Genomic DNA, 25,525 nt, shown 5'->3' with positions numbered 1-25,525 from the left:
GCTCATTTCTCGCTGCTGGTAGGATTCCCAAGACAATAGTAATGGCTTTCTGTAACTTGAGAAACATAAGAATGGGAATATAATTTTTAGCAGTCATGAGACATGAGGTCATATTTTTCCGCTGAAACGAAACCAGGAATCTGCTTAGCACATTAAACTTGGGATTGGAGACAATTTGAAGGGGCGTTTCATTTCCTAAACTCAATTCACTTGGCAGTATGAAATAAAAGCACAGTGGCGAAAAGCTAGGTACAGACAGAGGGGTCAGAATATTGAAAGACACAAGGTTTTTTGATATATTCATTTTAGTTTCAGGAACAGAAAATAAAGATTATGGGCTAAAACACTAATGTATTTGTTTTATTTTCAATTTATATGGAAGTTTTTTATTATTATTTATTTATTTAAATTTGTATAGCGCACATGCAGCCCTCAGGCATTATGGCGCTGTTACTTGTAGGGATCTTAGTTACAGGGAGGGGTAACGGGGATACATGACAACAATACTGTTTTGGTTTCATCACATGAATGAATACTTTCTTAGTTAGATGACATAATTTGGGAAAAAATTCAGAGGTTACTGAAATTCCTGCAGCACTCAATTCATATACGTTTCTTTATATTTCAAATCAATACTCTAAAAAGAACAGCCTTTATAAAGAGATAAATGCACAGGTTAATACATAAATATAACATATGTATCATCTTTTTTTCCCTCACCTTAAAGCCTAGATGAAAGCTTCGGATATGGCTTTGACGCCACCCCCGTTGGGCGTGAAAGCCATTCGCACCCTGGGGTTTATCTGGGGCTTTCCTTCCTTCCCCTCTGGAGTTTTGTGCTGCTTGTGCAGCCAATCTCTCGAGGAGGGAAACCAAAAAATTAAAACAGATACCTGCTGCAATAGGGAAAAAGGACAAAGTCCCTTTTCTGTTTCTATTGCGGCCGGAGTGGGAGGTGCTCTGATCCCACAGGTAAATGTGGGGGGGTTGAGGGGCTAGAGCAGAGGTTTTGTTTGGTTTGCAGGAATTGGGGTGTGTGGGGCAAACACACATATAAAAAAAAGAAATGTTGCCACCCGGGGAAGTGTATATTCTTGCCCGCTGTTCGAAACACCTGAATGGCTAATGGTCCTGCCGTGGGTGTAAATTAAACTATCAACCCTTTGCTTGTTCAGTTTACTTTCACATAGATACTGGCACTGTGGGTCTGTCGGGACTGCCAATATCCACTCTCCCTCCTCTGAAGGCAGTCGTTCATGCTGCGGCCAGGCTGCTTGTCGAGCCAGGAATTTCAATCACATTACCCCCATGCTAATCCCAATGCTATGGCTCCCGTTAGGAGTCAGAATCCAGTTTAAGGGAGTGTGCCTGGCTCATAAAGCCATTCATTCTCAATCTCCTAGTTATCTGGCCACTAAGCTGTGATGTGTTTTGGGTACAGGGGCCTTTGGAGTCGATTTTAAAACAATCCTTTTTGGAGTGTGCCCTGACCGGTTGGAAATCCTTACCACCTGGATCTGCCAGTTTCAAGATCTCCTTCAATTTCGAAAAACAGCTCAACACTCAGTTATGGGTAAATGTCTTTTAAAACATAATGGACCTGATTCACAAAGCTTTTTTCAATGGGCTTGAAAAACCCTTTGTGAATCAGGCCCAATGTGAGTGTGATTGCTGAGGTTTATTGTTTCTGTACTTCCCATCTATCTACCTATATATATATATATATATATATATATATATATATATATATATATATATATATATATATATATATATATATATAATGCTTGGGCATGTTTCTGTACTCAGCTGATGCAATTTATCAGTGCTGGTTTACCCTCTGCTGTCCAAATGGCAAAGTGCACCTCTGTGTGCCCTTCCAATTCAACAACAGCTATCAATTTAACAACAGAATGAGCATGGTTCTATGCGTTCACCTTCTACTATTGAAAACATTCAGAATAATTTCAAGTTACTTCTTTCCACCCCCACTTCTCTTCACACAGGGCACAGTGGTTCCAGTATCAATGAACGGTTTATTACTGGCTCAACGTTTCAGTCTCTAAAGAGTGAAATGCTGCAGGACGAATGCCTCCTCATGAGCTAAAACTGAAAGTAGGTGCTGTAATTATGCTACTACGCAATCTTATGCCATCATGGGGACTCTGCAATGGAACAAGGTTGACAATTACGCGCCTACAAAGACACATCATGGAGGCCTTTGTAATCAATGGATTCAACTTAGATACTATTCTTATACCGTGCATACCTATCATTTGAAGGTACTGTGTCCTCTGACGTATTCCTTATCTTGATAGATCACTTCCAGCTTGCTGGCCTTGGACATTTTTTTCAATAGAGGGCGCTGTGTGTCGACCTCCCTCAAGTTAGTGTCCCTCGACAGCCTCCGTATCGGCGCCGACGTCATTGTGCGTATAAATAGACTCGCGCAGCATCCGTTGCTCAGTTCTGTTTTTCCACGCTTTGTGGGCCTCGGAATCGTGTTGCTCAGTTCTTTCTTCAAGTATTTCTTATTATTCCTCGAAGATATCTTCTTCATTCAATGGCTTCCTCTTCCGAACCGTCGACCCCACGGTCTGGCTTCAAAAAGTGTCGAGGTTGTGGGAAGAAAATGTTGTTGACGGATCCTCACAGGATCTGTTTGTGGTGCCTGGGATCGGAGCATCACTGTTCAGGATGCGAGGACTGTATGTCCATGACGTCGAAAGCCTTGAAGGAGCGTAAGGGGTAGCTAGAAAGAGGTAAGACTCTTAAAACTTCTACTTCTTCGAAAGTTTCCTCGCCGTCACAGGAAACATTCTCGCTCAAGGTCTCGAAGCGGTTCCCATCATTCTTCGAGATTCAAACATTCGAAAAAGAGGCGTCATAGATCTCCCTCTTGTTTGTCTTCTTCTACTTCCCCGGAAAGGGTCACCTGCCCCACGAAACACAGCTCTCCAGCTAAGTGGGAGGAATTCCGCAAACAAATGCTTAGCGTCTTCGAGAAAGCGGCCTCGACCCCTTCGGAGATGGCTAAAGGTGATACCCTGGGTGAAAGACCCAAAAAATCGAAATGCTGGGAGTCGTTGCACCCGGCGAAAAAAGAAACCGCCCTAGAGCGTCATGAACCCTCGAGCAAAAGCAGTAAGACTGCGTCATCGACGCCGTCGTCGAAGGTTCCTTCGACTCATAAATCTGCATCATCAACGCCTTTATCGAAGGGTCCGTCGACACACAAATCGGTTGAATCGACGCCGTCTTCGACGCCGCTGTCCACACCGATAAAGGACAGACCTACTGCTGTTACTACATCTCAGTCACTAGACGTACCGAGGGCTTCGACCATTACCTCGAGGATGTCGTCGATAACCTCAATGACTCTGAGTAGGATTCCGATCGTCTCGAGTTCTTCGAGGCCTCTTCATACTTTTTCGACGCCTTTTTCGGTTTCATCGAAGCCTTTGACTTCCGCGTCGACAACTTCGACGTTTTCTCAACCGGTGACTACAAGTTTGGCCCCTTCTGCTTTAGAAATAGGTTTTAAACCATACCCAAGGTCAGATTATTTCAGAACTTTGTCCTCTATATATGAGTAAGGGGAGGATTCTGACCATGAAAGACCCTTTGGGTTACAGAGGACCACTATACCTATACCAGAGGAATTTATCTCTGAAGAGAATATATTGAAGGACCTTCAAGACTCTTTGCATGAGGCAAGTGGTTTAGATACTTCTCCAGAAGTAGAGTTCGATAAACCAGACCCGGGGGAACATGCTGAGACCCCTTATAGGGTCTTAATGGCCAGAATAATAGAGCTCATCGGGTGGTCTACACCTTCACCTTCTTTTCAACAGGATGATCTTACGGACATTTTACTTAAAGGCCCACAGGAAGATCCTGTGGTTCCCTTTCATACTGCACTGCAAAGAAAAATATCTGTCAACTGGGAAACCCCTGAGGTTATCCCGGCAGTTAACAAAAAACTATCTGCCAAATATAGGGTATCTGTCACGACCCTCGCCCAAAAACCCCTCTGGCAAACCCATTGGCCAGGTGGAGTCAGGACTCGGGTCTCTAGAGCCTGACATCCTCTTCAAAAGCCCTCATTGGGCCAGTCCTGGCGCCTATGGTGCCAGGGTGATACACCATGAACAAGGATGTGCTTGGGAACTACCTTATTGTATTGTCAGCCAACATGGAGGCATCCACATAGCTTGGTTCCCTAAGAACCAAGCTATGCGGTCTAGTGTTTTCGTTGTGGCAGGCCTGGAACTACTTTCCCTGGCACTATTTTACCTGGGCTATATAAACCACACCCTGACTGTAGAACATGCTTCGTTTTACTTTGCAGCTTGCAACGTGCCGCTCACCGTGTCCAGCTATTCCCTCGAACCTCGGAGAAGCAAAACCTCCAAGGAGACAAAAGGAACATCATTAGCAGCAGCATCTTACCTGCAGTCTTCATCTTTAAACACTCGCAGCTACTGAGAACAGCTTCCTCGAATCTGCACACCTCCCGGACAGAACGACCTGAAAGAGGTAGATAGAGGCAACATTAAAGAAAGCTGTAGAGACATTTACAAATTACGAACTGCTCAAAAGGCTTACCTGGCCGGTTGCCTCTCAGCTGGCACCACTCCGGACATTCCACTCGCGCTGAAGAACACAGCGACCTACAAGGAAGGAAAACACAGGTTAGCAAAGGCAAGACTTTGCAGCGATGCGCATAGCGCTTACTTACCGCATCATAGAGCTCTTAATGCGCCATCATTTACCAGCGGGGCTCAACCAAGCCAGTTCCCCGTGCTGAAGCTCCGCATACCTAAGGGAGAAAAAAGAGACATTTTAAACAAAGAAAGGCATGCAGGATAGCAACAAAACTAAAGAACAGCAATAAGACCTACTTGAACAATATCAAACGGGCCGGCGTCAGTGAAGTAACTGGACTGCATTCGCCCATGAAAGACAACGCGCCCCTGCAAAGAAAGCAGGATGGAGAGCACGCCTACTTCTACCACAAGGTGAGGAGAGGGCGCCAGAGGGACTGAAAGCATACGGGGGTGGAGGGAGGATACTTACCCCAGTTGGTCAGTCTTGAACACAGTCCTCCTGTATTTTCAGGCAGAACCTTCCCCGCAGACCACATCAGGGCAAAGATGAGAAGCATACAGGCGAGTAACCCGGCTGGATGGCGTCCCTGTGGATACCAGGTGAGCGTAACAGAACACGAAGCCTACCATAACAAATCCACCTGGGTGCCATGGAGACATCAGAAATGGACCAATTGGCCCAATTACTAGGAGAGCTTCGTGCTCAGGTTCATTCTGCCCGACAAGAGACTAATGCCCTCTGGAGAGACTTAATAGTGACCAAAGAACGCACTGAAGAGATTAGCAGGCAATACTTGCAATCACAGGCAGGACAGACGCCTCTACCTGCAAGCAATCCAATGATGCAAAACCCCGCCATACCACCCACTCCGGTACAGATCACGTTACCTGGAACAGTGCCCCTGGCACCACCAGAAAGGTTCTCAGGCGACCCACGGAAGTATGCAGCATTCATCAATCAGTGCCGCCTTCATTTTCTTTGTAGGCCTGGAGCATTTCCAAACGACCAAGCTCGGGTAGCTTTTGTCTTATCATACCTGAGTGGTAGTGCAGCAGATTGGTCGGTGCCGTTGGTAACCCATGACGATCCTCTATTACGTGACTTTGGGGGTTCCAGAGAGAAATGAAAAACTTTTTGCTCGCCATACCCAGGAACAAGCAGTAGACAATGAACTCTTGTCCCTCCGACAGGGGAATCAGGACTTGTTAACGTACATTGCTACCTTCAATAGACTGGTTGCCGAAGCTAGGTGGCCAGAAAACACAAGAACCACATTATTCCATCGAGGCTTACGAGGCGAATTAAAGGACATCTTAGCCCAGGTGGTTGATCCACCCAGAGACTTTGCAGAATTAATAAATCTGGTCGTGCAGCTAGACCCCCGGTTGTAGCACCGAAAGGCAGACCGGTCTATGACAGACCCTTGGACCGTGTATGTTCGACCAAGGGAAAACACACCCTGTGTACCTGAAAATGCTGTAGAACCCATGCAGATTGGAGGGATATGGCCTCCATTAACAAAAAAAGAGCGGGTCAAAAGAAGACAACAACAGCTTTGTTTGTATTGTCGGAAACCAGGACATTTCCTGGCGGACTGTCCAGTAAAACCCCCAAAAAGAACTGTCGGGGCCACAGAGAAGGATGAAGCTAAGGAATCGGGAAACTACCAAGCTCGACAAACGTAGAGGTCAGTTTGTCGAGTGAGAAGAAAGAGTTGCTGACCTCGCTCTTTGCAATATCAGTGATCTTAATTAACCACCAACAGTCGTCAAGAATGCATGCCGTTGAAGCATACATCGATAGCGGAGCAGTTAGAAATTATATTGATAAAGAACTGGCAGCAGAGATGGGGCTTCCTTTGTGTTCTAAGCCAACTATGAACAAGGTAACCACCGTGGATGGGACAGAAATTGCTTCCAGGCCAGTAACGCAGTGCACAGCCAGGGTAACCTTTCTGTGCCAGGACGGACATGGGAGTCTATTTCATTCGATCTCATCAAGGCACCTCAGTTCAGGCTAATACTAGGGATGCCATGGTTGGTTGCTCACAACCCTTTGATAGACTGGCGGGTATGAAAATTAACTTTCCCCGGTGACTGCTCCCCTGCCTGCTATTACCAAGAGGAGAAACCTGATGTCTGTATCCCCATGACTCCCGGAGCAACAGTATCAACCCTGGGAGCAACTAATACCTTGCCAAATGAATACCATGATTTCCAGGATGTTTTCCGAAAGGACCAAGCCAATACATTGCCGCAGCACAGGCCCTATGACTGTCAGATCGACCTTGTTCCCGGTGCACAAATCCCTTGCGGCAGGATCTACGCTCTCACAGAACCAGAAACCTTCATTTGAAATCCTAGTTAGACCAGTTCCTTGGAAACGGATTTATCCGTCCTTCGAAGTCCCCCGCAGCCAGTCCTTTGTTCTTCGTACCGAAAAAGGAAGGAAACTTGAGAACCTGTATTGACTACCGCACATTGAACCAGATCACCGTGAAGAACCGCTACCCCTTGCCACTTATCCCTGAGATGCTAGACCAAGTTAAAGATGCCCAGATTTATACCAAATAGGACCTTCAAGAAGCGTACCACCTGGTCCGAGTCAGAAAAGGAGATGAATGGAAAACCGCCTTCCGTACTAAGTACGGCTTGTTTGAATATCAAGTCATGCCCTTCGGGATATGCAACGCTCCTGCGGCATTCCAATATTTCATGAATGACGTCTTAAGGGAGTTAATTGATGTGTGCGCCTTAGTCTACATATACGACATCTTGGTATACTCAGCCTCGGAACAAAATCATGTCAGGCATGTTCGTTCAGTCCTCACAAAGCTCTGTCAACATCGCGTGTTTGCAAAGCTTGAAAAATGCTTTTTTCACGTCACCGAAGTAGAATTTCTTGGTTTTATCCTTACTCCAGGAGGCATCAGAATGGACGTGCACAAGGTAGATGCCATTCTGAAATGGCCTTCACCGACGTCTCTGAAAGGGGTACTAAGCATGCTGGGCTTTGCGAACTTCTACCGCCGGTTCATCCCAGACTTTTCTCAGGTTGTGCACCCAATCACAGTACTATTACGAAAAAACAATAAAAAGTTTGCTTGGACCGAAGAAGCAGAAGAAGCCTTTCAGGAACTTAAACAAAGGTTTACCTCCGCTCCAATCCTGCGACATCCTCGTCCAGACCTCCCTTATGTCGTTGAAACTGATGCGTCTAGTCTCGCAATGGGGGCTGTCCTTTTACAGAGAGCCCCGGAAACCGTCCAGCTACATCCTGTGGCCTTCTGGTCCAAAAAGTTCTCACCTCCAGAGATTAATTATGCCATCTGGCTATCATATCCGCCTTTACAGCCTGAAGGCATTACCTTCTGGGGTCCAGACACACCATTACAGTAATCACAGACCACCGAAACCTGCAATATCTCAAAACAGCCAAGGCCCAGTCCTTGCGCCAATTACGATGGACCCTTTTCTTCGCCGAATATGATTATGTAATCACATTTCGACCAGGAGTCAGAAAAGGAAAGGCGGATGCCTTATCTCGCATGGGCATAGATGAAATTGTATATACAACTCAGACCCAGTACCTATTATACCTGAAGACAAACTCTTGGGTATCACGACAGCCTTAACACAAGCACAACTACGAAAAGAAATCCAACGGACAATGAATCCTGATGCCTACCTCGCATTGCAAACTCAAGGAGAACAATATACCATCAAGGACCACCTACCCTTTTTTAGGGATCGCCTATATGTACCCAAGAAGGAATTACAACAGTATATTATATCAAACTATCATGATTCACTGATCGAAGGGCATCCTGGGATCGCCAAAACCCTAGCTAAGGTGAAAGAGAACTTTTGGTGGCCTACCTGGCATAAGGACTTCATTCAGTATATTCAGTCCTGCGGAGTCTGCGCACAAAATAAATCACAGAAACAAAAACCATCTGGTCTCCTACAACCATTGGACATTCCTCCAGTTCCATGGAACACTCTTTCCCTTGACTTCATCACTGATCTAGCTCCAAGCCAAGGATTCAACACCATCCTTGTAGTTGTGGACTTATTCTCAAAGATGGCCCATTTTATTCCTCTCAAAGGCCTCCCAGACACAGCCACTTTAGCAAAATTGTTCCTGGAGGGCGTGGTTAAGCTACATGGCTTCCCTTCGGTTCTGGTCTCTGATCGAGACAGTCAGTTTGTTTCAAACTTCTGGAAAAAATGCTGTGCAATGGCGCAGATCGACGTTCAGCTATCTACCAGTCACCATCCCCAAACGGACGGCCAAACCTAGAGAACCAATCAGACACTCGAGCAATATTTACGGTGCATGCTGCACCACGAACAAAGGAATTGGAAAGACCTACTATGGGTAGCCGAATATGCATATAACAATTCTTTGCATTCAAGCACCGGACAAACGCCCTTCTATACCCTTCATGGCAGACATCCACGTACCTCTGAACTAGACCTTCCAGCCAGCTTGGAAATGCCAGCGGTAAAGACTCTACACACAACCATTACTCAGGCTTTCAAAAGGGCAAAGGAACACCTTATTCATGCCAAAGAAAAACAAAAGAGATTCGCCGACCAACACCGGAAAAAGGCCCCTGATTATCAAGTAGGAGACAAAGATTGGTTAGCCGCTAAATTCGTACCCATCAAGTGAACCTGGACCTTTCATCCCAGATTCTTAGGACCCTATACCATTAAGGCAATTATCAACCCAGCAGCCATGAAACTGGATTTACCACCTAATCTACACATCCACCCGGTATTCCATGTGTCCCTCCTGAAACCAATGCAACCCGGCACACGGATTGGGACATCACCAAAGCCCATACTTTTTGACGGAGAACCAGAATTCGAAGTCAAAGATATCTTAGACTCTAAATACTCTAGGACCAAGCTATATTATCTCGTCGATTGGAAAGGATTTGGACCACAAGATAGATCCTGGGAGCTCAGTGAGAATATCCACGCACATCTAATCAGGAAATTCCATCAGAACTTCCCAACCAAACCTGGGCCAGTCAGAAGGAACACCATGGGAGAGGCGTAAGGGGGGAGTGCTGTCACGACCCTCGCCCAAAAACCCCTCTGGCAAACCCATTGGCCAGGTGGAGTCAGGACTCGGGCTTTAGAAGGCATCCTCTTCAAAAGCCATCATGAGGCCAGTCCTGGTGCCTATGGCGCCAGGCTCATACACCATGAACAACAATGTGCTTGGGAACTACTTTATTGTATTGTCAGCCAACATGGAGGTATCCACATAGCTTGGTTCCCTAAGAACCAAGCTATGCGGTCTAGTGTTTTGGGTGTGGCAGGCCTGGAACTACTTTCCCTGGTACTACTTTACCTGGGCTATATAAACCACACCCTGACTGTAGAACATGCTTCGTGTTACTTTGCAGCTTGCAACGTGATGCCCACCGTGTCCAGCTATTCCCTCGAACCTCGGAGAAGCAGAACCTGCAAGGAGACAAAAGGAACATCATTAGTAGCAGCATCTTACCTGCAGTCTTCATCTTTAAACACTCGCAGCTACTGAGAACAGCTTCCTCGAATCTGCACGCCTCCCGGACAGAACGACCTGAAAGAGGAAGATAGAGGCAACATTAAAGAAAGCTGTAGAGACATTTACAAATTACGAACTGGTCAAAAGGCTTACCTGGCTGGTCGCCTCTCGGCTGGCACCACTCCGGACATTCCACTCGTGCTGAAGAATACAGCGACCTACAAGGAAGGAAAACACAGGTTAGCAAAGGCAAGACTTTGCAGCGCTGCGCGTAGCGCTTACTTACCGCATCATAGCGCTCTTAATGCGGCATCATTTACCAGCGGGGCTCAACCAAGTCAGTTCGCCGCGCTGAAGCTCCGCATACCTAAGGGAGAAAAAAGAGACATTTTAAACAAAGAAAGGCATGCAGGATAGCAACAAAACTAAAGAACAGCAATACGACCTACCTGAACAATATCAAACGGGCCAGCGTCAGTGAAGTAACTGGACCATATTCGCCCATGAAAGACAATGTGCCCCTGCAAAGAAAGCAGGACGGAGAGCACGCCAAATTCTACCACAAGGTGAGGAGAGGGCGCCAGAGGGACTGAAAGAATACGGGGTTGGAGGGAGGATACTTACCCCAGTCGGTCAGTCTTGAACACATCCTGTATTTTCAGGCAGAACCTTCCCCGCAGACCACATCAGGGCAAAGCTGAGAAGCATACCAGCGAGTAACCCGGTTGGGTGGCGCCCCTGTGGATACCAGGTGAGCGTAACAGTATCTGCTTCTGACCCTGAATATTTGAGCAAACATCCAACCCGAGAGAGTTTGGTTGTACAAGCAGCAACTTCACCAAACAGTAGATCTGCATACCCTAATATTCCACAAGACTGGGATGATAAAAGGTTTGATGCTATGTCAAAAAAGGTCTTCTCGGCATGTAGCATGGCGCTTAAATCCATTAATGCTACTTGCACACTCACAAAATTCAGCCATACACTTTGGGAGTGTGTTTCATCTGCGGCTGACTGTCTCCCGGAAGGAGAGTAAAGGGAAGCATTTCTGAACATCATTAAAGATGGTAAAGACGCAATGCGTGAGTCCCTTCAAACTGGCATTGATTCTGCTGACAGTATCAGCAGGGCCATGGCGGGAAGTACTACAATCCGCAGATTTGCGTGGTTGCGAAAGTCTGGTTTTGCTCCAGATGTACAGGCCAGACTTTTGAATATGCCCTTTGACGGCTCTTCTTTGTTTGGTAAGAAGGCTGATGACAGCCTAGAGAAGTTACAAACATCCAAGGTAGCAGCAAAATCTCTTGGAGCTGCAATCCGCCAAACTACGTATCGCCCATCAGGAACCTTTTGAAGGGATAGGTCCTTTTGCTTTTATTCTGCATTCGGAAAAGGCAGAGGACAGCCGGCTCAAAGGGGCCAAAAACGATTCACCCGCGGTGGACGAGTTAAAAGTACAAAAGCCTCATCAGCAGCAGGTGCCTCCTTGCCCTCGGCATCTGCGTCAGCCGCCTCTAAACCACTCTGAGGTCTCTATTCACAAGACACCAGTAGGGGGCAGGTTAACTCAAAATCTGACGGAATGGCAGGCTCTTATGTCAGATGCTTGGGCATTGGAGACAGTTGCCCAAGGTTACTGCCTGCCTTTTCTACACACCCCTGAGAGTCATCCACCGGGGAACAACTCTTTGAAGTTTCCAGATCCGCTCCTTTTGCAGGAGATTCTAGACCTGCTAGAGAAAGGTGCCATAGAACCGGTACCTGTAGCGGAGAGGAACAAGGGTTGGTATTCCCCCTATTTTCTAGTACCGAAGAAGGAAGGAGGACTGAGACCCATCTTGGATTTACGAGATTGAACAAATTCCTCAGGAAGGACAAGTTCAAGATGGTGACTCTCTCTCAGACCCTTCAGGCCCTCCAGCTTCAGGACTGGCTGGTATTTCTAGACCTTCAGGATGCCTATTTCCATGTGCCAATCCATCTCAAACACAGAAAATAACTGAGGTTCGCAATTGGCAACTCTCACTATCAATTTCGAGTTCTGCCATTTGGGTTGACCTCTGCCCGAGGGTCTTCACCAAGCTAATGTCGGTAGTGGCTGCAAGTCTAAGGAGGGAAGGGATCCACGTCTACCCCTACCTAGACTATTGGTTGATCAGAGCAGTATCTTCGGAACAAGCTCAGATCCAACTAGATTATGTCTGCCACTTCCTTCACAAACTGGGCTTCTCCCTCAATTTAAAGAAGTCACAGATGATACCATCACAGAGACTCCAGTTTATCGGAGCAGTTCTTGACACTTCCCTGGGGAAAGCCTCACCACCAGAGGTGAGGGCTCAAGATATTCTGCAGATGGTCACCAAGTTTCAAAATGCCCAACGTCTCCCAGCCTTCAACTTTTTGAGGTTGCTAGGCCTCATGGCATCCTGCATCTTCCTTGTGCCAGAGGCTCGCCTGAGAATGAGATCTCTCCAGTGGGCACTAAGAACTCAGTGGTCGCAATTCTCAGGAAGAATGACAGATCTCCTTCAGGTCCCGGACAAAGTGGCTCGAGACCTTCAGTGGTGGGCCTGTCGGGGGAACATTTTGAAAGGAGAACTGTTTTGGCAATCATGGCCGGAGATAACAGTAGTCGTGGATGCCTCACTCACGGGGTGGGGAGCCCATGCCAACGACTTGACCATCAGCGGCCGTTGGTGTCCATCGGAGTCCAGACTACATATCAATCTGTTGGAGCTGAGAGCTATCAGACTAGCGCTGAAGGCTTTTCTGCCATCTGTACAAGGGAAAAATGTCCTAATAATGACGGACGCGACCTTCAATGGTGGGCCTATCCAGAGAACATCTTGAAATGAGAACTGTTTTGGCAACCATGGCCAGAGATAACAGTAGTCACAGACGCCTCACTCACGGGGTGGGGAGCCCATTTCAACGACTTGAGCATCAGCGGTCGTTGGTCTCCATCGGAGTCCAGACTACACATCAACCTATTAGAGCTGAGAGCGATCAGACTAGCGCTGAAAGCTTTCCTGCCATCGGTACAGGGGAGAAATGTCCTGATAATGCCAGACAACACGGTGGCCATGCACTACCTCAACAAAAGAGGAGGCGTAGGATCACTGCCACTGTGCAGAGAGGCAATGCAGCTCTGGTTTTGGGCAATTTAAGAAGGAATCTCTCTATCGGCAGTTCACTTAGCCGGAGAGAAGAACTTGACAGCGGACGCTCTTAGCAGGCAGAGCACAGTCTCCCACGAGTGGGAGATAGCTCAGGAAGTCCTTCAAAAGATCTTCACCCTTTGGGGAACCCCTCAAGTGGATCTGTTCGCCACCAGTATAAACACGAAGTGCGATCAGTTTTGTTCAAGGGAATTTCCCCCAAGAGATGCTGTAGTGGACTGGGAGTTTCCACTTCTGTACACGTTTCCTCCAGTCCCTGTCATTCCTCAGATTATCAGGAGGTTGAGAAGATTCTGGAAGACTATGATCCTAATTGCCCCAGACTGGGCCAGGAGAACGTGGTACCCGGACCTTCTGGACATGTCCATCTGCCCTCTGATTCGTCTTCCACACAGGGAGGATCTTCTTTCGCAGAAGGGAGGTCAGGTTCTCCATCCAGACATCAGAACTCTCAACCTTCACGCTTGGTTTCTGAAAGGTTGAGATACAAGGATTGGGACCTCCCAGATGACGTCATGGAGGTGTTGCTTTCGCTAGAAGGCCAGCAACAAAGACTTTATACCGCTGCCGTTGGCACAAGTTTTGCAGCTGGTGTAGAGAAAAGAATATCGAACTCTTTTCATGCTGTACACCAATGGTGTTATCTTTTTTGCTCAATTTGGCAAATTTCAAGTTGATACGATCAAGGGCTACCTTGCAGCGCCGTCGATCTTCAAGCGCACTGCAGAGGAGCCATAATATTTCAAATTACCCCTAGTAATCCAATTTCTGAAGGGGTTGACTAATGTCTATCCCCCAAAGCCGTTCCAAGTTCCCTTGTGGGACTTAAATCTAGTCTTAAATTTCCTGATGGGTACTCCCTTTGAACCACTCCATTTTTGTTCATTAAGATTTCTCACCGTTAAAACAGTCTTACTAGTGGCTTTGACATCTGCCAGAAGAGTGAGCGAATTACAAGCTCTATCTTGCAAACCTCCTCATACAATTTTTCACAAAGACAAAGTTATTCTACAAGTGAAGCCTAATTTCCTCCCAAAGGTAGTCTCTGAATTCCACATCACTCAGAAGATAAGCTTACCCTCATTCTATCCTCCTCCCCATCCAGGGAAAGAGGAAGAGAGGCTACATAGGCTGGATCCAAGGCGAGCCTTGAGTTTTTATATCGGCAGACTTGCTAGGATTAGGCAAGCAGATCAACTGTTTATAGGTTATGCAGGACACAAATTAGGATTGCCAATCACAAAACCGACCATTTACAGATGGATTATTTTAGCCATTCTAGAATGCTACAAATTGGCAGGGAAAGAGCCCCCTCAACACCTTAAGGCTCATTCAACCAGGGGTATCGCAGCCTCTTCGGCCCTCCAAAGAGGGGTACCGATTCGAAACATATTTGCAGCTGCCACATGGCTGTCCGCACATACCTTTACAAAATTCTACAATCTGGATTCCTCCTCTAGCCAGGAGACGAGATTTGTTCATTCTTAAAGGGAAATATTCCAATTTTACTCCCACCTCCGTTTACACACCAGTGCTATGGGAGTCTATCAAGATAAGGAATACATCGGAGGACACAATCCCTTTGAAGAACAAGTTACTTCTTACCTAGTAACGTTCTTTCAATGGGATGTTCCTCCGACGTATTCCTTATCGCCCCTCCCATACATCCCCTCAGTAAAACTTCCCTTGTAGTTGCAGCTTACGCTCCTTCAAGGTCAATAACCAATTCATGCACAGCTACTCTTAAGCTTCAAAACGGAACTGAACAACAGATGCTGCGCAAGTCTATTTATACGCACGATGATGTCAGCGCTGATACGGAGGCTGTCGAGGGACACCAACTCGAGGGACGTCGACGTGCAGCGCCATCTACTGAAAAATATTTCCGAGGCCAGCAAGCTGAAAGTGATCTATCAAGATAAGGAATACGTCGGAGGAACATCCCATCAAAAGAATCTTACAAGGTAAGAAGTAACTTGTTCTTCCATCTCATACAAATATGACTTTCAAATTCAAAATAAGACAGTTTTCTATACGTTTAGCCTTTTCTATGACATTAATAAGTCACAGGGACCTACGCCCTGTTCCTGGAAGCAATCAGTGGTAATTCAGACATTTAAGAAAGGGGACAGAAATTACCCTATGAAATACTGACTGATGTTGACCTTTAACATAGCTAGAATGGCGTATGTTACCCTGGGAATAGCTACTTGTGTAATAATTGCCAAAACCTTTTTAGCTTTGTTGTGATATAGGGTCTGCTCTCTTGCATCATTGTTGTAGTGTATGTCATTCTAAATCTGCCTTATTGTACATCGCTCTGATGTACAATAAGAACAAATAAATGGATTAAAAACAATATATCAAATTTAAAGATAAAATAACTCAATTTTGGATGTCAAATTCTTACATTCTTTATCATATTTTCCTAACTGGGCATATAATAGAAAAACACATTAGCAGCACATGGGCCTGTTTTGCAATGACGCAGTCCCCTCAGAAAAAGCTTTGCAACTCAGGCCATATATCTTGAACAGGCTTATGGAAACAATAATTGACAAAGCCAATAGGTCTGGCTTTACAAATTGACTTTCCAATACTTGCTTTTAAAAATCAGCACATCATTATCAGCCAACCATGGTTTCAAAGACTCCATTCAACTAAGTGTTGGTGGTTAATAGATCAGGCAATGCTGTGCCCTAGTATTAAGAATTTTCTTTGAAGATAACATGAAGCTTATCTGTCTCAAGGGCCCTCCTTTTTTAAATTCATATATTTCCTTTCGGACATTCTCAAATGGCACTATGGGAGTAGGAACCAGAGAGGACGGGTGGGAACTTATCCACCACTTTCCAGAGTTAAAGGGCCAGAAATTAATGTATCCTACTCACTTCTCTGAGCAGAAGGTGCAGGTTAAAGGGCTTATAGGGTTTTGTTGAATCAATTGATGCCCTAAAATCAAGAGTTAACTGCAATTATTGAAATTGCCTTTTGCAGCCATTAAAATTGAAAAAGGTCCACCTGGTGGCCTGACACTTAGCACATTTCCATTCAGAATTATAAAGGAGGGTCTTTGGAGTTTGCAAACTGACCTGGCTACAATTTCCTGTTACGTTTCCATATTCAAAGTGTGCATGTGAGAATCTCTCTGTAGTCAACCACATGCTGCTTATTTTTTACTTGGGTGAGGATGGTGTTAATATCCATAATGTGTAATTATGGCCTAGAGTGGTGACTGTGCGGTCATGAGTAAAAGAAAAGATACCAGCTGAAAATACAGCACATACAGGTAGGCCCTGAAAGCACACAGAATTATTGCAATTTGAAATGAGATTTGAAGGTAGCAAATCCAATAGCTTTCACTCGTCCCCACGCTACAGAACCTTTGTGTCTCATTTGATCCTGCTTTGCAGCTATCGTTGTTAGAGTGCCTTTGACAAATGTGTACAGAATTCCAAGTGTTTAAGGTGTCACATGTTGTGTTCCATGATATAAATGTGTGTACAGTAGTCAGTGTATGCAGTGGTAGTGGCAATGCCCTCGGTGGACCAAAGACCTGAGTGTTGGCGGTCATGGTACAGATTAGGATGCGTGTGTGTATTTGGCCAAATAAGACTTAGCATGGCTGGCCATGCAGTCAGACATGTGGATGGGTGCTGAGAGGAATCGGGCGATGACATGACTGCTAGATACTAGCTATGTGTTCAACGTGCCCAAATTTGTCATAGGACTTCGCTACATTCTGATGTCAGAGGTGTTGAGGCATAGTCTGGTGTAAGTAGGTGGAGAATTATGTGAACAGCATGACCAAATTTTGTCAATGAACCAAGTCTGCTACTTCAGTACTGAAAATCAAAATTCATCCAAATATTTGCCTTCTTTGGGTCAAACCACCATAAGAGGAACGAGCCATAGCCTTCATTTGGCACCAGCCTCTGTACTGATGGAAGGTTCTTCAAAACACAAGCACCAGCAGTCCTAAAAAGAATTAGAGGGCATGTCGCGTCTACAGATCTGATTCAGGTTTTGGATACATAGGTTGTCTTTTGATCTCTCTGATTATTTCATGTTATGACATCACCAGCTTTTCGGTACACCTGTGAAAATGTATTTAAGATAGCTCAGGGGCAGCGTGTTTGTCTTGGAAGCATGACAACGCAGCACAACAGAGTTTTGAATACTGATCTCGCGCTTAGAAACCACTCCTGGTATTAAGCGTGTTATAAATGAACAATTATAATTACCTTCACCCTTCCCAGAGGAGGGTCTACCATTGGTCTCTGTCTTTAGTACCATCCTTCTCAATGGATATGCAAGTACCAAGACTAATATCATAATGCTGGTAATGCTTTCAAAGAAGATGACTGTTTCCGTCCATTTGTCAAGGCCATTTCGTGTGGTCCTTTTCAGAGCTATGAAACCTTTAGATTTGCTGCCTCCTCACAAAACTGCTTCTCTTTTCAAGGCTTTCATCCTCCAATCCAGACAAACCATTTCTGCCAATAGAAACCTCTATATAAGGAGCAAGCAGTTTTGGATGCTCTAGGCGAGGGTCCAGGTTAGAATTCATCTTCAGTCCATGACAAGGATTCAAAAGCTTGGAAATCTAGAGGCAAGAAATTGAACTAAAATTCCATGTGGTCACTGAGACCAATTAATGCTGCCTCTGAGATAGGACACCTGCAAGGGTAAAAAGCCCTCTTAATTACAAGCAGGAGAGCTCCATTTCGTGGTCCCTACACACGTGACCTGAATCGACGAGACAGAGCCTATTCATTTGAGGCAGATGGAGAAAAGCTGTTCCCATTGAACTAAAGGTAGAAGGATACAATCATTATATGGGTTCAAAGCCAAATGTTCTGTCTCACGGAGTGAGAGATCTGAGATGCTAACTAATTGGGAACATGCAGCACCTTCGTGGTTGTTTCCATTACCTTCAATAGTTTCACTTGGCCTGGTAACTTTCCAAAGCTCCAAGGTTCAAAAGATCCTTTCTGTCCAATCCTAAACACCTCCCACGATAAGCATACACTATGTTGCACAAGCCAATTATCTTTATACTAACCTGAAACTTTTTATTTGTAACACATAGAGGTGGTCTCGGGAAGAGCCACCAGATATGGCTTACCCAATGATCATACTAACACTCTACGGAATACATATATAGCTCACCTAATTATCCAATCCCTTCTCCTGTTAGGTTTTTGTGATGTAACTTTGTTTTTGTGATGTCACTATTCAGCAAAATGGAACGACAGGTGCCTGGAGAGTGAGAGCTCTTGAAGAATTTTGCATTGTTCATGTTGCAAGCTATGTCATTTTAATTGTTATTAGTACCCGGCGAGAGTCAAGCAGAATGCAACACGCATTCTGATTGGCTCTCGCTGGGTCCTTACCCGGCCGAGAATCCTTCGATTCTCGGCCGGGACTCCAGCTGCCTTGTCCTCGGCCGGGTGGGCGTGGCAGCCCCTCAGCCCAATGAGGAAGCTCGAAGCGGGGCCATCTGCCCCCCGCTGGGGACTCGGGTGAGCTTTTTTTTTTTTCCTTCCCTCCCTCCTCCCTACCCCACCCCACTTGCCTTGTTGCTCCTGCGTCCCTGCCAGGGGACGATGGAAGCCTCCAGCAGTGTGGAGACTCCGCGCCTCTACACAGCTGGAGGCTTCCATCGTCCCCTGGCAGGTACAAAGGTATGTTTTTTTTTTCTCCCCCACTTCCCCTCCCTCCCAACCCCACTTACCTTCTGCTTCTATTTTTTTTCGGGAACGGACGCGCTGGGAACACTTGTGTTCCCAGCGCGTCCGCTCCCGAAGGCCGCCATGGAAAGAGAAAACGGACTCCCGTTTTCCCTTTCCCGGCGGCCATTTTCTTGGTCTTTTTTTTTTTTTTTTCTGTCCCGAAACGCTGCGGCTTTTCGGGACAGAAAAAAATGCTTTTAGTGCCCCGGTCACGGATATAATGCGGGCCGGGGTACTAAAAGCAATATGACCCTCACGGCGTGGGCATTACCGACTCAGGTAATGCCCTGGGGTCTTCGTTAAGGCCCTCACTTCGCTCTGGCCTATAACTATGGGCCCCGGAGCATTACCTGAGTCGGTAATGCCCCCGCCGCCCGGGTCATATTGCTTAAATAAAGACAGTGAACTTTGTCCTATGGCTGGGTCGCCCGTTCTTGGGACGGGGGATTTCCAGGGCCCAGTTCCTCTTGCACATAGACAGGGAGACTGCTAATAGTTCCCCTGTCACTATATCACAGAGGTGTAGCAATACATTGCATGTTTTGATGATGGCAGCTAGTAGGGATTTGATGGTAAAGCCTAGGGTCTCTACTGGTGCAGAGAGAGAGGTATGTGTGAGTTGTCAGTGGTGATCTCTTTGATCCAGGGGATTAGATTTGGTTTGTGCATGGGGGTGGCAGATGAGGAGGGATTCATTTTGGGATGGATTGAATTTTAGGAAGTGATTGACCATCCAGGTGGGGATGGCGGAGAGACAGTTTCTAAGTGTTTGGAGCTCTGGGGGAGAGGAACATATGAGGTATTTAGGGTGTTTCTTGCGCATTGATAAAAGCGGATGTTGTGGATGCTAAGACTCTGTCTGAAAATGTAGAGCTACATTAGATGTTAGTACTACAGATTAGTACCACTGCATAAAATAAGCAATCCAAAAAGAAAACTGACAATGCTATGTATTTTCATTATTATCAGGTAATTGTATCCTTAAACTGTACTTTTTCTTTTCTTCTCACTATTATACTTTTTGGGGGATTTGGTTTGGTGTCTGTGTGTATATTCTATGTTAAATGTTTTTATTGACTGTTGTATTTTGCTCTTTTATTGTTTACAAAAATGAAATATTTCTTAGTATGTCGGAGAGATCATTTGATTGTGCTGTTTGTTTATTGATGTGTTCTTTAATTGAATAATTTTGATTTGTGTTCTCTGGTTCACTATTCCTTTCTGTATTTGATTCTTCTGTGATATAATTTAATGACATACTAATAAAGAGATTTAAAAAAAAACTGTACATATAATCAATATTAAAGGTTTCTTTTATGAAAGCAGAAATTACTTTGATGAGGTATCTTTTACAAGTTCCCGCTTGACCTCTGATGTATAGGAGTGTTGGTTTTGAGTCTGTATGCTCACTCATTTCATCGTCATGTAGGAATTCACTGTGATAAATTCTTTAAAATGTAGAGAATACTTGTTTCTGTTCATTATCTAATTGATTTATAATTTGTCTAGTGTATTATCTTGATTTTGTGCTTGAATCATAGCTTCTACATCATTGTGCATGTCCACTGGTGACTGATTTCTTTTATGGGTTCCCCTACTACAGTCAAATCTTCTGATATTGGATTGACTAAGGTGCTTTGTGTGTCATTTTTCGTATTGAACATTTACATAAAGTTTCTAGATTATGGGCATTGCATGTCGTCTTTTTGCTGGTTGAATTCTTCTGCATAAGTATTAGATGTACCTAATAGTTCACCGTTACTGCTCAATGGGAAGAAAAGTTGGAGACAACAGTAGTATGAGTTTAGTACTGGAGGTCAGTTTGTTTCGGATGATTAATTAGACCTGGGTTTGCATGTTATAGTGCACAAGGCAACCTTAGCCATTTGGCTTTTCTATTTACCATACTGTTCATGTTCATTGGCATCATCTAGGAAATCAAACTAATGGATAGAAGCATGAAATGTTTCGTTCGATTGATCGACCTGGCTAGTGATCATAAATCATTTAGTTTTGCAATATCAATATTGTTTGGATTAATGTGTGCTAAGATTTTAAATTGATGGAATGGTTTTCAGGCTACTTTCCTCTTTTCTGGGTAACCTATGCTTATCCACTTTATAGCTACAATCTTTTAATATGATCTTGCTACTGTTAATCTGTCTGTACATTCACGCTGGGTTTGTGTTTTTACTCCACAACTGATCAATGTGGGTGCTAGGCTTTTAGACTTTTTAGTTGCAGTGTCTACTGTAAGGAAGGCATGGTATCAACAGCGGACACAGGCACAGTAGATGCAAGTTTCAAAACCTTTATTTTGTATTTTAATTAGATTGGGAGAATTCCTAACTGGCCGTAACTCTAGAGTGCGAGTAGTCTCGACCATTAAACAAATAGCAAACATGTCCAAGTCAGTCTGGTCAAAATAAAAAGGGCCTACTCTAAAAAAAACAATTTTGCCCTCCTTCTTAAATAACACATGTGTAAAGGGAATGTATAAAGGAAAAATAGTGTCTCAGAAGAAATGTCAGAATGGCTTAGGTAGCAGCTCCCTTCCTCATGTCAGGGATGTCATTCGGGGGTCAGCAGTGAGATCTCCCTTGCTACCCCTTAAAACAACTTTTGAAAAAGCTTTTTTTTTTATATAAGCTCCTGGGCTGTGGCCAGCACCATGTGGGTGGCTCTTTGTTTCTGGAGTGTGTGGCTTTCTTGTACAGGCCTCTTTAATAAACAGGGGGTTCCACAAGTGTAACACTTTGAGCATTAACCCTAAATACGAAAGAATAGGAATAACACATAATTAGCCTTTCTGGAATTCTATACAATAATTGCTAGACTCATTAAAGGTTTATTTCAGGCACACTTTAGGGGGTGACTCACTGATTCTGTCTGGTCTTAAACACCTCAACTCAGCCTTTCATCTTTCTGAGGTCGATAAATGAGTACCAATACAGGTTGGGTGATATTGTATGTATATGTGTTCTATATAAAGCATGTAAGCGCAAGTGCTGTATAGTAACACATCATTATCATTTGGCCTTGGATGTCTGCTTGCATTCACAGTAATTTGGTAACATGGGCCTATACACACTGGGCCTCATTCCGACCCAGGCGGTAAGGGGTTTACGGCAGCGTAAACAGCGCCGAACCTTACCGCCTGATTCCGAGGTCCCTTAGCGCCATGGAGGATTTAACACCTGCTTTTAGCAGGTGTTAAAATCCATGGCGCTAGAGGACCTTGTTGTTAATTACGCCACCGTAATTTACGGTGGCGTAATTAACGCCTTCCCGACTCCCATTATGCCCTATGGGGCAAAAATGGGTATGGGGAAGGGTAAATGGGGATTGGGGACTTACCGCCCCGCCAACCTCGGAATTGGGCGGTAAGTCCGCCAACCACCATGGCGTAAATGTAGTTTACGCCATGGTGGTAAAGGTACGACCCAGGCGGTAACTTACCGCCTGGGTCGGAATGAGGCCCACTGATATTACCGATACATATGGTGATCCATTCTTGTATGAAATGTATATCACATTATAGTGATATCGTAACCATATTTTTCATAGTGTACTTAGGAACAATGCTATGTGATGCCACTTCCTGTTTTGTCAAGGGGTGAAAGGTTGTGTTTCATCGCTTCCTGTGATGTCACTGTGGGGTGGGGTCAAATGACATCACTTCCTGTGATGTCATCAGACGACAAGGGTCGTGTGATGTCACTTCTGCTGCCCCAGGCATTTTGGTGAAATTACGTCCCTGCCCCATGTTCAAAAGCACAGGGTCTCAAAAGTCTCTTAAAAGGATAGGTGGATGGCACAGTTACGTCAATCTGGCACACTCTGGCTTACTGGTACAATTCAACAGTTCGGGCTTGGGCTTCAAGCTTTCTGCAGTTCAACTAATTCTTTTGGCTTCATCCTCATTGCTACGAATACACAGTTCTACTTTTAACTTGTACTTTACCACAGTTCAACACAGGATTCCCTCCGCCGGGCTCAAACCTTTCTATCACAATTCAACACAGGCTTCCCTTTGCCAGGCTCGAACCTGTCTTTTTTTTCACACTTGCCTTTTTTTCTTCCCACATGGGTTGTCTCTCTGGGCTTAAACCATCCTTTCTCTAAGTTCAACAAAGGCTTCCCTCTGCCGGGCTCAAGCCTGTCTTTCCTCTTTGTTGGGATTCCCTTCCCCAAGACAACTTGTACCTTACTTCACTTTCACTGTCGAAGACTTTCAAAACTGAAAGGATTTTACATAGACAGCTGCATGACCACGTTGACCTCTCTGCTAACCAAACAGTTCAACAACTTCATCAAGTCTTAATACCAATGCTTCTTGGTATTTGTAGTTCTAACAATCTTCATCTTTTCCTTCACACTCTTAGCATACCAATTTAAAGTTCATACATTGTCCACTCGGCGTATTAAAGTTCATTCTCTTCCTTTTCCTTTCAATCAACTCCCATTCAGGTTTGTGGTTACTTTCTTTCCTTCGCTTCCCACTTTATCACAACTTCAAAACACTTTACACAGACTTCCGAAAGTGCGAGACTCTGCCTCGCAGGACCACTCTTTGTATACTATCATCAAAGTTCAGCAATTGTCCTTTCCATTACGCATTTTATCGTCACACGCACAGCCTTCACTTTGCTGCAGTTTCACTTAGCTTTAACAAAACCAGGCTTTTGTTGCCTTCCATAACGCACTGGTCGTGCTAATTAGGTTTCTTTTTTTCAATGCATTTCATGAAGCAGTCAATGACACTAGCAAAGCCTCCCCTGCTCCTCCCCGACTCCATCGTGCACCCGGCATTGCAAGTCATGAGAGGTAATCTTCCTGGCCTCCTTCCGCATCTTCCTCTGCTCAGTAGTGTTGCCAATGTGAAGTGGAGAGGAATTATGGGAACTGTAGTTTCCCATAAAATAAGTAGTGCTAGGGGTTAGATGGACAGTGCGAAAAGGAGGACACCATGTCTCGCTATCAGGTGCTTCACCCCCACTCCCCAAGCACCGCTACCCAGGTGATCCTCCCTTGCTTGTTCCCCCCAGGGTCGGGATCCGAAAGCGATGGCCTTTCCCTGGCCACCTGAGTATGGGATCCTCAGGGACTAGGCTGTGAAACACTCTCTGGTTTTTCACACTACCCAAAGATCTTGCAATTCACATGTTCCTGCCCTTGCGATATAAGACGTTATGCATTGACACACTGGGCCTCATTATGAGTTTGCTGGTCCGGATACAATGGTACAGGTAAGTTTGCCGGTACCATTGTATCCGGACGTGCAAACTCCGAGTTGTGCTCACGGGTGCCTTTCATTCCGGCAAGTCTGACTAGAAGCATGGCTACCTCCAAACTTGTAATGAGGCCCACTGTCATTGAATTACCTGTGACAAAATATACATCAGTTTTACCATTTTAAGTCAAAACATTGCTTGGGTATTTTACATTTAACATGGTGCCTGTTTAAAGATAAGTATGATTATAGTGTCTGGCCCATTTTTTGTAAAACTGCTGATTGTTGTTAAAGGTTCTTTTACAATATGATTTTCACATTTAATGTATTTTTCAAAGAACGCTGTTACCCTTTTAAAACTACCTTCACCAAATGAGGGAGCTCCGTTAACCCACTCTACTATACGGATGTGGGATATCACTCTGGCACATTACTATTTATACCAAAAATAGTGTGCAATTTCCTCTAATGATCAGTATTCGTGATTCATAATTAACTTAAGCATCACTAAAAAGCATACAAGGTAATGGTGAAATTAGCTGGTTACATTTACTGCATCCATGGCACACATTTCATTCACGGTCATACTTTGTAGGTTGTCTTTTGGCAAACATAAGGAAGTTAAGGAGTTATTTCCATGCATATTCTTCACAACGTAGTGTCACTAATTATCCTAGGTTACCTAATATGCAACTAAATTCCGAATAGGTCCTTAAACAATTCCGTCAATTTCCATAGATATTTGCTAGGAGGTTTTTTCATACTGCTCTCTAAGACCTGAACTTTAGCTTCAACCTTTTCAGTGGTGCTTACCTGTGTTATATCGGTGTTCTGCGCCATAGGGCAGTGTAGCCAACTTGCTTTCATATAGTAAGTGGAAGATACCATTGTGCTTCTGCCAAAATCATAGGCCAGGAGAACACATTTGACTTTCTCTGTACTCAGAAGAAGAGACTTTTACTGGTTTCTCATCTCATCTTCCAGCGGTGTTGCTAGGGCTGTAAAAGATCCTGGGTTAAACTGATGTCGGGACTGTTGGGACTGGGGGCTAGCTAGCCTTTTGGTTGTAGCCCCAGAGATTCTATCCAGGGCTACAACCAAAAGACCTGGGAATATCACCACCTAAACCCCCCTAGCAGCCCCTCTGTACCTTCCATCACAACCAGTAGGGATACATTGTAGAAAGCATGTTTTCTCAGACACTTAACAGAGCCACTTCAGTTTGCCACATATTATTATAG

The sequence above is a fragment of the Ambystoma mexicanum genome, chromosome 7q (genome assembly GCF_040938575.1).
Source record: "Ambystoma mexicanum isolate Mex_15411 chromosome 7q, UKY_AmexF1_1, whole genome shotgun sequence".
Taxonomy (NCBI): Eukaryota; Metazoa; Chordata; class Amphibia; order Caudata; family Ambystomatidae; genus Ambystoma; species Ambystoma mexicanum.
This window is presented reverse-complemented; position numbering follows the sequence as displayed.